Source organism: Nicotiana sylvestris, chromosome 8, assembly GCF_000393655.2.
Source record: "Nicotiana sylvestris chromosome 8, ASM39365v2, whole genome shotgun sequence".
In the NCBI taxonomy this organism is placed as follows: domain Eukaryota; kingdom Viridiplantae; phylum Streptophyta; class Magnoliopsida; order Solanales; family Solanaceae; genus Nicotiana; species Nicotiana sylvestris.
The window spans coordinates 174,335,951-174,349,538 of NC_091064.1; the positions used below are offsets into that span (position 1 = coordinate 174,335,951).

Below are 13,588 nucleotides of genomic sequence, written 5' to 3' on the forward strand. Positions count from 1 at the left end.
ATAGTATATTACTGTGATTACTCGGGAGAGATTTACGGTAAGAAAAGTGTTCATGATTGATAGAAGTGTGTTGGTCAATTTGTATGAAGCATAAACAGAAGGGATTCCATCAATAGGGGAAGTCATTACCTTAGCATTTTCTCATTATTGTTTACAACCTTAGCATTCTTAGTTTACAGCTGTTTATTTAATTGCAATTTTAGTTATTTAAGACACCATCAACTGTGATTCAAAAGTTTGGGAAATTGGTTCTCAAGAGTTTAGTGGGTCTAAAGATTGTAATTGATAGGTTAACTCTCTGTGGATTCGACCCTGGGCGTAATACTCGGGTTATATTTGCAACGTCCGCATTGTCTTTTTTATAAGACATAGTTGGGCGTGATCAATGATTCTTAGACACATTTTTTGTAACTGATATTCTATCATTATTAATGGCCAACGGTGTGGCTTTTTCAGGTCCAATAATGGATTGCGGGAAGGAGACCCCATTTCACCTTCTCTTTTTGTTATAAGCGTAGAACTACTTTCTACCATGTTAAATAAGATATATAACCACAGAAAGTTCTCGGGTTTCTCAATAAATAGGCGGGGTCCTCAAATAAATCACCTATCATTTACAAATTATCTTGACCTATTCTCTAATGGTAGAAAAAAGTCCCTCAAGTTGGTGATGAAATCCTTGAAGACATATGAATTCACTTCAAAACAGCTAATAAACAAGAACAAAAGCTGCTTTATTTTAGCACCAAAGGCAGGAGTAAGATTTTGTAGTATAGTTGCTAGAATTACTGGTATGCAGCAACAAACCTTTCTAATAAAATACTTGGGATGCCCACCTTTTGTTGGAAGACAGAAGACAACCTATTTCTCAAAGATGATAAGTAAGGTAACAAGTAGTATAAGGGGATGTGAATCAAGATTTTTATTTCCATGAGGGAAGGCTATACTTGTCAGACACATCCTTCTTACCTTGCCGGTTCATTTGTTATCAGCACTACAACCCCCTAAATGAGTGCTAATCAAATTGAAAAGATCCTTGTAAGATTCTTTGGAATTCTGTTGATGGTAAAGATAGATACCACTGGGCGGCATGGTCACAATTATGCTATCCGTATGAGGAATGAGGTGCAAATTTCAGAAGGCTACAGGATGTGGGTAAATCTTTTCTTGCAAAATTATGGTAAAATATCAGGACCGGAAAGTCTCTATGGAAAGATTTTATGCTAGCCAAATATTATCACAGAGGTCACTCAGTGACAAAGTAGCCAGGTAATAGAGCCTCGATATGTTAGATGTAACTTATACAAGATTAGACGAGAGATTAAAGAACATATTGTTTGGATTGTAGGAGAGCGTGAGATATTTAGTTTGACAATTGGCCAATTATTGGAACTCTATTCGATCACTTACTAGTGAACGTCGAACCTAAAGATATCAAAATAAACAAAGTCTGGTGAATGGAGAGTGGCAATAATACATCACCGAGGTAATATGGCTAGAAGCTGTGCGGAACATTTTAAGTAACATGAGCATCGTGATAAGGAGTAGTAAGTCAGACAAAGTTGTATGCACACTAGATAGAAGTGGAGCGATTTCAATATCCTCGGCATGGAAATTATTGAGGCAGAAGAAAAACAGCTCCATCATTGATACAAAGATATGGAATAAGGCAATTCCCTTCAATATGGCCTTCCTAACATGGAGAGTAGTCTATGATAAGATGCTCATTGATGAGAGAATATCTAGAATGGGATACTCAATGAGCACAAAACACAACACGAAATTGAGATTTGCTAGCCAAAAATAGTATAGTACAATTATTGTCTCCTCATGGATTGAATTTAATTAATGTTCAAGTAATTTCGGGCTTAAACGCTATTCAGGATGATCAACACTTTGATTTGGAATGATTATGAACTAAAATTAACTATTTAAACTAAAGCAATTAACAATTAATCATAAAGAACTAGAGAGTGGAGTAACAGATTATTATCAGTGCGAGAAATAAGGGGTTTGACATGATAGGTGCAAGACTGCTATCCTGCATTTGACATTGTTATATTTTGCTCTTAAACTAAAGCAATTAACAATTAAATGCATTTGCCTTATTAAAATGCAGGGATTTCAAGAATCCAAAGTTTGAATGTGGCTGGCTAGGAGCTTTAACAAAGAAAGCTCGAAGGTTTAGCAATGTCGATGGAAAAAAGAGAAGAGAAGGGAAGAGAAGAAGAGAGATTATAGGAATATATTATAAATTACTTATTGACAATTTCAGAATGTAATACAATTACTTATATGAAAGGAAGATATTGGCTGCCATGAAAATAGTAGTTGAGCTAGAGCAGAAATGAGATTGAGAAGAGAAGATGTTATTCTGTGAAAATGAGAAAGCTTATGCAATCTCTGTACACAGAGTGTATATATACAGATAAGCTACATTATTAACTAATTTCTTAAAACTTCTAACTAACCGCTAACTACCAAGCTTAACTAACTAAATAATATTAACAACCTACTCACTACTAACTTGACTCTAGTTACATCAGCTTGTTAGCTTTAACTATAGTCAACACTCCCCCTCAAGATGATAGTTGAAAACAAATTCTTCACTCCAAGTCTTTGAAGTAGGTAATCATGTTTTGCCTTTCCTAAGCCTTTCGTAAGGATGTTTGCTAGTTGTTTTTTGGTTGCTAGTTGTTTTTTGGGTGACACATGCTCAGTTTGTATCAGACCCTGCATTATCCGTTCTCTTACAAAATGACAATCTATATCTATATGCTTTATCCTTTTATGAAAAATAGGATTAGCTGCAATTTGGATTGCAGCCTTGCTATCACATATTAGCTTCACTGGCACTTGTGCTTCAACTCCCAGCTCTTTGAATAGTCCTACTAACCAGATAATCTCAGTTGTGCAAGAAGCCATACTCGTGAACTCAGCTTCAGCAGAGCTTCTTGACATTGTCCCTTGCTTCTTTGACTTACATGAGATTAGAGCATCTCCAAACTTTATTAAGTACACTGTAACTGATTTCCTAGTTTGTACACACGCCCCCCAATTTGAGTCACAGTAGGCTAGTAACTGATTGGTGTTCTGAGCAGGCATGAACAAGCCCAGACCTGGTGCTTCTTTAACATATCTCACCACTCTAAGGGCAAATTCCGTATGTGAGACCTTTGGTTGTGCATAAACTGACTTAGTACTTGAACAACAAATCCTAAGTCAGGTCGAGTCATAGTGAGATAAAGTAGTCTTACCACAAGTCTCTGATAAGGTCCTGGATCCTTGAGGAGATCCTCTTGAGTGCCCTTCTGAATAGACTTGTCATATTCCTAAGACGTGAGATTTTGGTTGAACTCTAGAGGAGTACCTGCAGGTTTTGCTCCCCCTAACCCTAATTCACCAATAAGTTCTAAGGCATACTTCCTTTGACACATAACAAGTCCTTCTTTGGACCTTGCAAACTCAATGCCAAGAAATAATCTCAGTTCTTCCAAGTCTTTCATTTTGAACTTGGTTTGTAAGTCTTTCCTTCTTTGAGTTAGTAGTTGTTGGCTACTGCCTGTAATCAATAGCTCATTGACATATACTAGTATTATAGTGATATGACATCCTGCCTTCTTAGTGAAACGAGAGCAATCATAATGACTTTGTTGAAACCCCATCTGAACTAGAGCTTCTGTTATCTTTTTTCCCCATTGTCTTGGTGCTTGTTTGAGCCCATACAAGAACTTATGTAGTTTGCAGACCTTCAGATTCTTCCCTATCTGGCAAACCCCTAAGGAAGCTGCATATAGACTTCTTCTAATAGATTACCATTGAGAAAAGCATTATGAATATCCATCTGGTAGATGTATCAATGTTTGGATGCTGCTAGGGTCACTATTGATCTGACTGTCACCATCTTTGCCACAGGGAAGGTTTCTGTATAGTCCAATCCCTCCTTTTGATTATAGCTTTTAGCTACCAATCTAGCTTTATATCTCTCTATCTCCCTTGAAGCTTGGTATTTGATCTTGAATATCCATTTGCAACCACTAGGGATCTTGTTAGGAGGAAGATCAACAACACTCCATGTGAGATTAGCTTCTAGAGCAGCAATTTCAAGTTGCATAGCTTCTACCAATTTTGGATCCAAAGCAGCCTCTTTGAAAGTCTGAGGCTCTTTGATAGCAGTATAGGCTGACAGAGCCTGCTTGTAAGGCAGTTTCATAGCAACATAGGACACATATAAAGATATAGGATATGGACAAGATTTGGTCTTGACGAGAATTACATAATCCTGCATCCAAGCAGGTTGCTTCCCTTCTCTAGTAGACCTTCTTAACTCCTAAGGAGGTAGAGTCTCAGAAGGTTGATCATGAGAGTCAGAGGTTGTTGCAGTAAACTCAGTAGGTGAGGAACTGACATTATTGATGTTCTTCATTAGGGGAATAATCAGTGGCATGAGGTAGTTCTTGACACAGAGTAGAAGGATGTGAGGAGGCATCTTGTGAGTAGACCTCTGCACTTGGTAGCAAGTCAAGAATAGGAAATATAGGGGTACCAACATCCTTCATATATTTGAAGGGAAAGAGATGTTCCTGAAATACCACATATCTTCTCACAAATAAGGACTTGGTGTGCAGACTGTAGAGCTTATATCCCTTTTGTATTGAAGAATTACCTAGTAAGACTGCATGAAGAGCTCTTGGTGCAAATTTATTATTCTCCTTTGGACTGAATGCATAGCAAAGACACCCAAAGACTATAAAGTGTGTGAGAGAAGGAGGATGCAAATAGAGCATTTCAAAGGGTGATTTGTTATGTAACACTCTCGAATGTAGCATGTTAATAAGGTAAACTGCAGTGCTAACACATTCACCCCAGAACTTTAGAGGAACAACTACTTGAAACCTGAGTGATTTGGCCATTTTAAGGATTATTTTGTGTTTTCTCTCTACCACTCCATTATTGTGAGGATTTTAAACACAGGAACTTTGGTGAATAATACCAAGAGAAGAGACCAATTCTTTGAAGTCAGCACTAAAAATATTCACTCCCATTATCAATCCTGAGAGTTTTAGCATTAGTTGAAAAAGAATTATGCACAGTGGTTAAGAAGTTTTTGATGACCACTGTAGCATCAGACTTAGAATTAATTAAGAACAACCAAGTATATCTAGAGTAGTCATCCACAATAGTGACAAAGTATCTTTTTCCATCATATGTAGGTACCTTATAAGGCCCCCAGATATCACAATGTACCAGTTCAAATATTGATTTAGTAGCTGTAGTACTCAATTGAAAGGGTAATTTTGATTGCTTTGCTACAGGGCACACAATACAATGATATGAACTTACACTTTTCAATGCTCTAAGTACATCATGTCTGTTGATTACATCAATAGGAGCATGTCCTAATCTAAGATGCCATAGGTGAGTAGATTCAGCACTAATAGACTCAGAACTAAGGTTAGCTGTGTGTGCACATTTATTTAACAGTTGTGATTTCTGGAGTGAGTTTCCTTTCAGCAGATAGAGTCCATGCTCTTCCTTACCAATCCCCAACACCTGACCATTGTAGAGGTCTTGAAATATGCAGAAATCAGGGAAGAATGCCACTAAGCACTGTAATTCCTTGGTAATTTGAGAAACAAACAATAGATTATACTTAAAGTAAGGTATAAACAACACATCACTAATATTCTGGTCTTTAAGTACTGTAGTGTTTCCTGAGTGTGATACTGTCACTACATTTCCTGTTGGTAATTGAACTGTGCTCTTTGATGTTTTGGTAAAGCCTGATACTTGTTTAACATCTGCAAATTGAATATCATGTCTTTTGAGGCACTTGTGTCTACTATCCAGTTATGATTAAGATACTTAGACAATAAGGCTATCAGAGTACCTATAGCAGCAGCCTTGGAAGAGGATCACTCCTCAGCACTTTTGTTGAGTAGCTGGACAATCTGTTGATATTGTTATTGTGTGAGATAGGGTGCATGTGGTGGAGGTTGAGAATAAGGAGTGGATTGAGGCATCATATGGTATTGAGGCATAATAACAGGTTGAGACACTATAGAATGATCTCCTCTACCATTTTGACCTGCATGTTGAACTCCAGCCTGCATCTGTGATCCTTCTCCCTGCTGATTGATATCAACACTAGCATGATTAGCATATACACCAGGGGTTCCTCCTTTCTTCTCAGGTTTAAAATCAGTTGGATAGCCAATTAACTTATAACAATTTTCCTTAGTATGGCCTTTGTAGTGGCAATATTCACACTATACTTGATTTCTCCTTTGTTTGAAATTAACTCATGAGTTTGTAGAGGTTCTATTACTATAAAGAGCAGTACTCTCCATTGTCTCAGACACTTGAACTATGTGTGAGAAATTTGCTAAACTCCTTTGACTTTCCTGATCCACCAGTAGAGAGTAGGCCTTGTTGATGCTAGGAATTGGGGACATCATCATAATTTGGCTTCTGGACTATGAGTATGACTCATTTAGGCCCATGAGAAATTGCAGAAGTCTGTATTGTTCAAAGTGCTGAGCATACTTCTTCGATTTTGGAGATGGACATCCAGGGAAGGGCATGAAAGCATCAAACTCATCCCAAAGATTCCTCAGTTTCGAAAAGTAATCAAATATGGTCATGGTTCCTTGAGTCAATGTATGAATTTCTCTATGGAGATAGAGGACTCTTGACCCATTCACTTCATCAAATCTCTCCTTTAGATCCTCTCACACTTTGTGAGTATCAGATGCATACTCTACACTAATTAATAGACCTGGTCTAACTGTATTCATAATCCATAAGAGAACTACAACATTGACTTTCTCCCATTGATCATACAGTTCAGGTGCAAATTTAGATTTAGGAAATCATCCATCCACAAAACCTAGTTTGCTCTTGCCTAGCAAACCAATCCTCATAGATCTACTCCACAAAGCATAGTGATCTGATCCGGTTAATTGAATAGAAATTAGAGTACTACGTGGAGTGTCCGTTGGTTGAAGGAAGAGAGGGTGATTCTGATCAATTGTGGAATTATTAACAGTATCAGATATGCCATCATTTGTATTAATGGTAACAAGCTGAATTTCTGACCTAGATTCAACACTTGCAAACCCTAATTTCACGATGCGTCACTCGAAGGAAATTCTACAGGTTTTTTGCAGAATTGAAGCAACACTAGAAATAAAGAGTGAAATTGAGTTCGTGATTGAGCGTAGATTGAGTCTTAAAGCTCTAATACCATGTTGATTGCCATGGAAATGGCAGTTGAGCTAGAGCAGAAATGAGATTGAGAAGAGAAGATGTTATTCTGTGAAAATGAGAAAGCTTATGCAATCTCTGTACACTGAGTGTATATATACAGCTAAGCTACAATATTAACTAATTTCTGAAAACTTCTAACTAACTGCTAACTACCAAGCTTAACTATCTAAATAAGATTAACAACCAACTCACTACTAACTTGACTCTAGTTACATCAGCTTGTTAGCTTTAACCATAGTTAACAGAAGATTCCTTCTAACAACTTTCCAACTAGCTTTCAACTAACTAACTTCCGGAAATGACTAACTAACCAACAGCTGCTTTATTACTTCTAGCTTACATTTATAACTACTAATAACATCACTAATTATGTAACACTACTGCAAGATGTGAGCGACGACTCCAAGATGTTCACCGTTTTCGCTATCATTCTAGCAGCGATTGAATCTAAGTTAGCAAATAGTAAATCAGATGGGGAGGAAGTTCTTTCAGACCAAAGTGTTCGATGGAAACCCTTAGAGAAATGAACCTGAGTGGATTTTTCTATTCACTTAGTTGACGAATATGGATACTACCAACGAAGTTGCAGATTCAGTATGACTATTCCGATAGGACTGCAGCTCTGATGTTCGACGAAATGCCTCACTACCCCTCTAAATTGTTCGATCCTGGTCCATCAACTGCAACAATCATTCTCCGAGGTACCAAAAACCACTTACCTCAGTTGTTTAATGTCATGTCCCATATATAGCTGCTACTCCAATCAGAGGCGGATGTAGCGCATTACCTACGGGTTCAACTGAACCCATAACTTTCGACACAGAGTAAAAATTTATATGTAAAAATTCTTTAAAATTGTAAAAATCGTAGATATGAACCCATAACTTTAAAAATATAATGGGTAACATTAAAATTGAACCCATAGAATTTAAATCCTGGATCCGCCTCTGACTCCAATGTCGTCACTGATGTGCAGTCAAATTCGCATTGTGGAAGGTATAGTGAATACGGGAGTGACATCTTGATTATGGATGGAACCACATTGATGCATATGATTAAATGCTTACAACTTCTGTTTAATCTCGGTGTATATGTTGCGTGTGTTTCCGCCTTTCCCTATGAGATGTGTAAAAATTATTGGGCATTACACGCATCAAACTTTGCACTCAATTTTGCATCCAAGTTATGCACAGCCAAGCCAGAATTATCCATTTTATGTGCAATCAACTATATCCTTAGACCAATCATTCACCAACGTTGTTAGAAGACAACGTCGTTCCGCATATTTGCCTAATTGAGAATATCCGTCCCAATACCAACTCTTACTCCCATATTCAAATTCAGATTTCCAAGAGGTCAGCCCATGACAAGCCCAAAAATATGGACCATAAAAGTCTTTTATCAACCAAACGTCTTCTTCAATAACTTTACCTTTATATATTTCATCCCCGGATATCATGCTGAGAGAACTAAAACACACTAAGAGAAAAATTAGACTTTTATAAAAATAAGAACGTTTAAAAAAAATAAACTTGTAAAGAAAAAAGTAAAAGTCTAATCTAGAAAAATAACTAATTTTAAGTCACCGATAACGGCGTCAAAAGCTTGTTGTGGCCAAACGCACACGCAAGTATACGCGATCGTCAAGTAATAAAGTGACTAAAAGTCCGATGTCGAACTCACGAGGATTTGTGACTAACTATTAACTAAATTAGACTATCCTAATTATCTAAAGTTTACCCTCACATATCCGCTGACCATGCTGTGAAGGTTGTTTCGACCAGTTCATCAGAGAAGTCTATTAATGCAAATAACTTCCTCTCATACCTCTATTTTGGCTCCTTCAATTTGTCTTGGAAGCCATATAATAAAGTTGCACCATCACATGGCGATAATAGTTTTGATGCGCTTGGGTTATTAGAGAAGCTAAATACCACGGGAGAGGTGCCTGTTTATTTGTGGTATAAATTTGATGTCGAGATTTATCTAATAGAGGGTGTTTTGACAATGGCAATTGGCCTGGGCTTAAAGTCCCTATTTCGCTTTCCCCATGCTCTTATCCACAAAGTGTGCAACAAAGGGAGAAAGTTTTCTATGTGCTGGTTACATATGCTCAAGCCGTCTTTGTGATGGGACATTTTGGATTTGCTGCACAGATTCCATTCAGTCCTACTTGTGCAACAGATGTACAACTTCATGCTGTTGAAACTGATGTGGAGCAAAATACGATGCTTCTTCTTCGTCATATGCCAGACCCATTTGTCCAGAAACATGGAGATGAACTCCTTGCTACTGTCAAGCTTATTGTCCCCGCTGATGACTTTTGATGTAAAGGTGTGCATACAACTGGTAAAAACATTTGGCTTCCTGATTATTGGCAAGCTTTAATGGAACATCATTATATCTGTTGTTGGTACTTTTTACTCTTCAAATTGTATTGGGAAAAAACTGAGTTTATATTAAAAGATAATGTGGCATGACACGTGGATTAGTTAAATGGTCAAAGCGCAGCAATTGACTAAGAGGCACGGATGGAAACAGCCACGGGAAGAAGAATTTAAATAGGCACGAGACGACGTATAGATACGAGTCTCGTACCAATTTAAATTATCTACAGCCAACGGATAGAAGGCATTGAAAGCAAAGATCTAGTGACAGAAAGGAGTCCAAATTCATTATTAAATACTTGATACGTTATGAAATCGGTATTTAATAGGAATGATTGTATAACAGCTTATTTAATATCATTTATTACTCATGATTATATCATTAAAGCTGAGGCTTCATTCCTTTACCTAGAATTATATATAAAAGGAAGAAGTATCATCATTTGTAAGGACACGGAATACTATTGAGAATTTATTGAAATATACATCTATTTGCTTCTTTACCATTGTTCTCAAAAGTATTTTATTTTTGTCTCCTGATTATCAGTAACCCGAATTTCTTTTTAGCTTTGACCAAAGACTCAGATTTTTGGTTAAACAAATTGGTTCCGTTACCGGGAATCTGATAATCTTTCCTTTTAAGCTACATCTTATCTATTGGCGTCACCATGTCAAACAACAACGCAGACAATAATAGTAACAACACATTGGGAAACCATGAGAATCAAATACATCAAAATCAAGATAACGTGGTTCCCTCTCCTCTAAATTCACCACGTCAATCTCGTGAAGGCACTCCTGTTACTGAATCACGTGCTGATCAACAAGAGCAATCTGAACATTTTGAAGGAGTTACAACTGAAGCTTTGCAAAAGCTAATTGATGCACAGGTCGGCAAAGCTCTTCAGGCACTTGTTAGTCGATTGCCTGTTGCGCCACCTACACCAACTCCTAATAATAATACATTGAAGAACCCCCGTTCTGGTCTTGATAATTCTGGAAACGGAGCAACCCCCAGTGAACCACAAGAAGGGGGACCAGGTAATTTAAATAATTCGTATTTGCAAAATTTAGCACTAACCTTGCAGAAACAGCTTAAGGAACAAAATGAGCGTATTGAACAAATCCCTGGAGTTCCACCTGTAATAAAAGGAGTAGACATGGACAAATACTCACAACAACCATGGAAGCCTAGTGCTGCTCCCCTTCCAATTCCGAAAAAGTTCAAAATGCCTGACATCCCGAAATATGATGGTACTACAGACCCACGTGACCACGTAACTGCATTTACAACCGGCGTAAAAGGCAACGACTTGACCAAACAAGAAATTGAATCAGTATTGGTCAAGAAATTTGGAGAAACACTCACCAAGGGTGCATTAACCTGGTATTCTCTTTTATCTGAAAATTCTATTAATTCTTTTGCTGAGCTTGCAGATTCTTTTATTAAAGCACATTCGGGAGCACAAAAGGTTGAGAAAAGGATGGAAGATATTTTCAAAATCAAACAAGGGGATTCGGAGTTGCTTAGAAACTTCGTTGATAGATTCCAGCGTGAAAGAATGACTCTACCTCGTGTGCCTGACAATTGGGCTGCTATAGCTTTTGCAAGTAATTTAAATGACAAAAGTTTTGAAGCCACGAGACGACTCAAAGAAAGTCTTAGAGAATTTCCTGCAACCACATGGAATGATGTTTACAATAGGTATAGCACGAAGCTGCGAATCGAAGAAGATACCGTACCTAAGCTCCATCATGAAGAAAGGGGCGGTACCCGAAGGTCAGAAACCGAAAAAAGATCAGGTAAAAACAGGTACGATCCATATATGGGACCCGCAGGAAAGGACCCACGGTCGAAACAAGATAGCCAGCAATATGATCAAAAATCAAGGAATCGGGATTCTGGTTCTTCTTCAAAGTTCAGGAATGATCGGAACAGACAAGAATCACGAGATGATGACAGGAGTTTAAAGGCACGATTCGGTGGATATAATTTTAATGTCTCTACCTCCGAGCTCGTAGCTGTTTTAAGAAGCATGGGAGATAAGGTACGGTGGCCAAAAGAGATGCGGTCAAATCCAAGTAGACGCAATCCGGATCATTGGTGCGAATTTCACAACGATCACGGGCACAAAACTTCAGAATGCAGATTCCTGCAGAGTGAAGTGGATCATTTATTAAAGCAAGGGTACCTCACTGAGTTATTTAGTGAGAAAGGAAAACAAGATTATATGAAAAACAGACAAGAGCCACCACAACCTCCTTCACCCAAAAGGATAGTAAATGTCATAAGCGGGGGAGAGGACATTCACGGCGTAACCTATACAGCCTCCAACAAGGTTTCTAAGGTAACAATTACACACGGGAAACGGGTGCGGCAGGTCCTTGAAAATGAAAGTATTTCATTCGATGACGCAGATACCGAAGGAGTGACAACTCCACATAATGACGCACTGGTAATATCTTTACTTGTACATGATACTAATGTAAAACGAGTTTTGATTGATCCAGGGAGTTCTGTAAATATTATATTACTAAGGGTACTACGAGAAATGCAAGCTGAAGACAAAATGATACCCAAGGCGCACACCTTGTCAGGCTTTGACAATTCAAGTGTAGTAACAAAAGGTGAGGTATTTCTAACAACTTTTGCTATGGGTGTTGTGAAGGAAACTAAATTTCAGGTAGTTGATATGGAAATGGCCTACAATATGATCATGGGGAGACCATGGATACACGATATGGACGTTGTCCCATCAACTCTACATCAGGTTATTAAATTCCCATCACCATGGGGAATTTTCCAAATTCGTGGGGATCAGCAGATGGCTAAAAGTGTCAACGCTGTAACAAGTACGAGCGCCGAGAATAAAAAAAAGTAGCAATTACAGGAAACAGTTGAAGGTAAAAAAGATCTAACTTCAACTGATGAAGAAAAAACTTCTTTCATCACAGACAGGGGGACTTATTGTTATAAAGTAATGCCCTTTGGTCTCAAAAATGCTGGGGCAACCTATCAAAGGTTGGTCACCAAAATGTTCCAAGAACATTTAGGGAAAACAATGGAGGTATATATAGACGATATGCTCGTCAAAACCCAGCAATCTCATGATCATATTTCTCATCTATCTGTTACTTTTGAAATTTTGCGAAAATTTAATATGAAACTCAACCCAGAAAAATGTGCATTTGGAGTTGCATCAGGTAAGTTTTTGGGTTTTCTTGTTTCTAATCGTGGTATTGAAGTGAATCCTTCTCAGATCAAAGCAATAGAAGAAATCCCGGATATACTTACTAATAAAAAGGAAGTACAAAGATTAACGGGAAGAATTGCAGCTTTGGGGAGATTTATTTCCAAATCCTCGGAAAGGTGTTTTAAGTTTTTCTCTGCACTTAAAAAGCAAGATCATTTTGAATGGAATGAAGATTGTCAACAAGCTCTTAGAAATTTGAAAGCTTATTTGTCAAAACCACCGTTGTTGGCAAAACCGAAGGTGGGGGAAAAACTTCTCATTTATCTGGCCGTATCTGAAGTCGCAGTAAGTGCTGTTTTAGTCCGCGAGGACCAAGGTAAACAATCTCCTATTTATTATGTAAGTAAGTCCTTATTGGAAGCTGAGACACGATACCCACAGCTAGAAAAATTAGCATTAGCTTTGATCATGGCATCTAGAAAGTTAAGACCTTATTTTCAATGTCATCCCATTGTAGTTGTTACTGCTTTTCCACTTCGAAATATTTTGCATAAACACGAACTTTCAGGAAGATTAGCAAAATGGGCTATAGAACTAAGTGAGTATGAAGTTATTTATCAACCCAGGACCGCTATAAAGTCTCAAGTACTAGCTGATTTTGTGGCTGATTTTAGCCAGGGGATACATTTAGAAGCAGAAAAAGAATTATTAGTTTTTAATGGTGCGAACCCGGGGACT

General features: G+C 37.8%; 2 long non-coding RNA genes across 2 annotated transcripts; one reads left to right on the forward strand and one right to left on the reverse strand.

Moving 5' to 3' along the window:
- The first annotated feature begins 1,131 nt into the window (after nt 1-1,131).
- Nucleotides 1,132-2,449, forward strand: LOC138876461 (uncharacterized). The gene is made up of 2 exons (XR_011401747.1): nt 1,132-1,269; nt 2,120-2,449. It is a non-coding gene; the product is annotated as an uncharacterized lncRNA (long non-coding RNA).
- Nucleotides 2,450-5,279: 2,830 nt separating this feature from the next.
- LOC138874573 (uncharacterized) lies at nt 5,280-7,320 on the reverse strand. Its single transcript, XR_011401590.1, has 2 exons — nt 5,891-7,320; nt 5,280-5,801 (listed from the first exon to the last, which is right to left on the reverse strand). It is a non-coding gene; the product is annotated as an uncharacterized lncRNA (long non-coding RNA).
- Between the last annotated feature and the right edge of the window lie 6,268 nt (nt 7,321-13,588).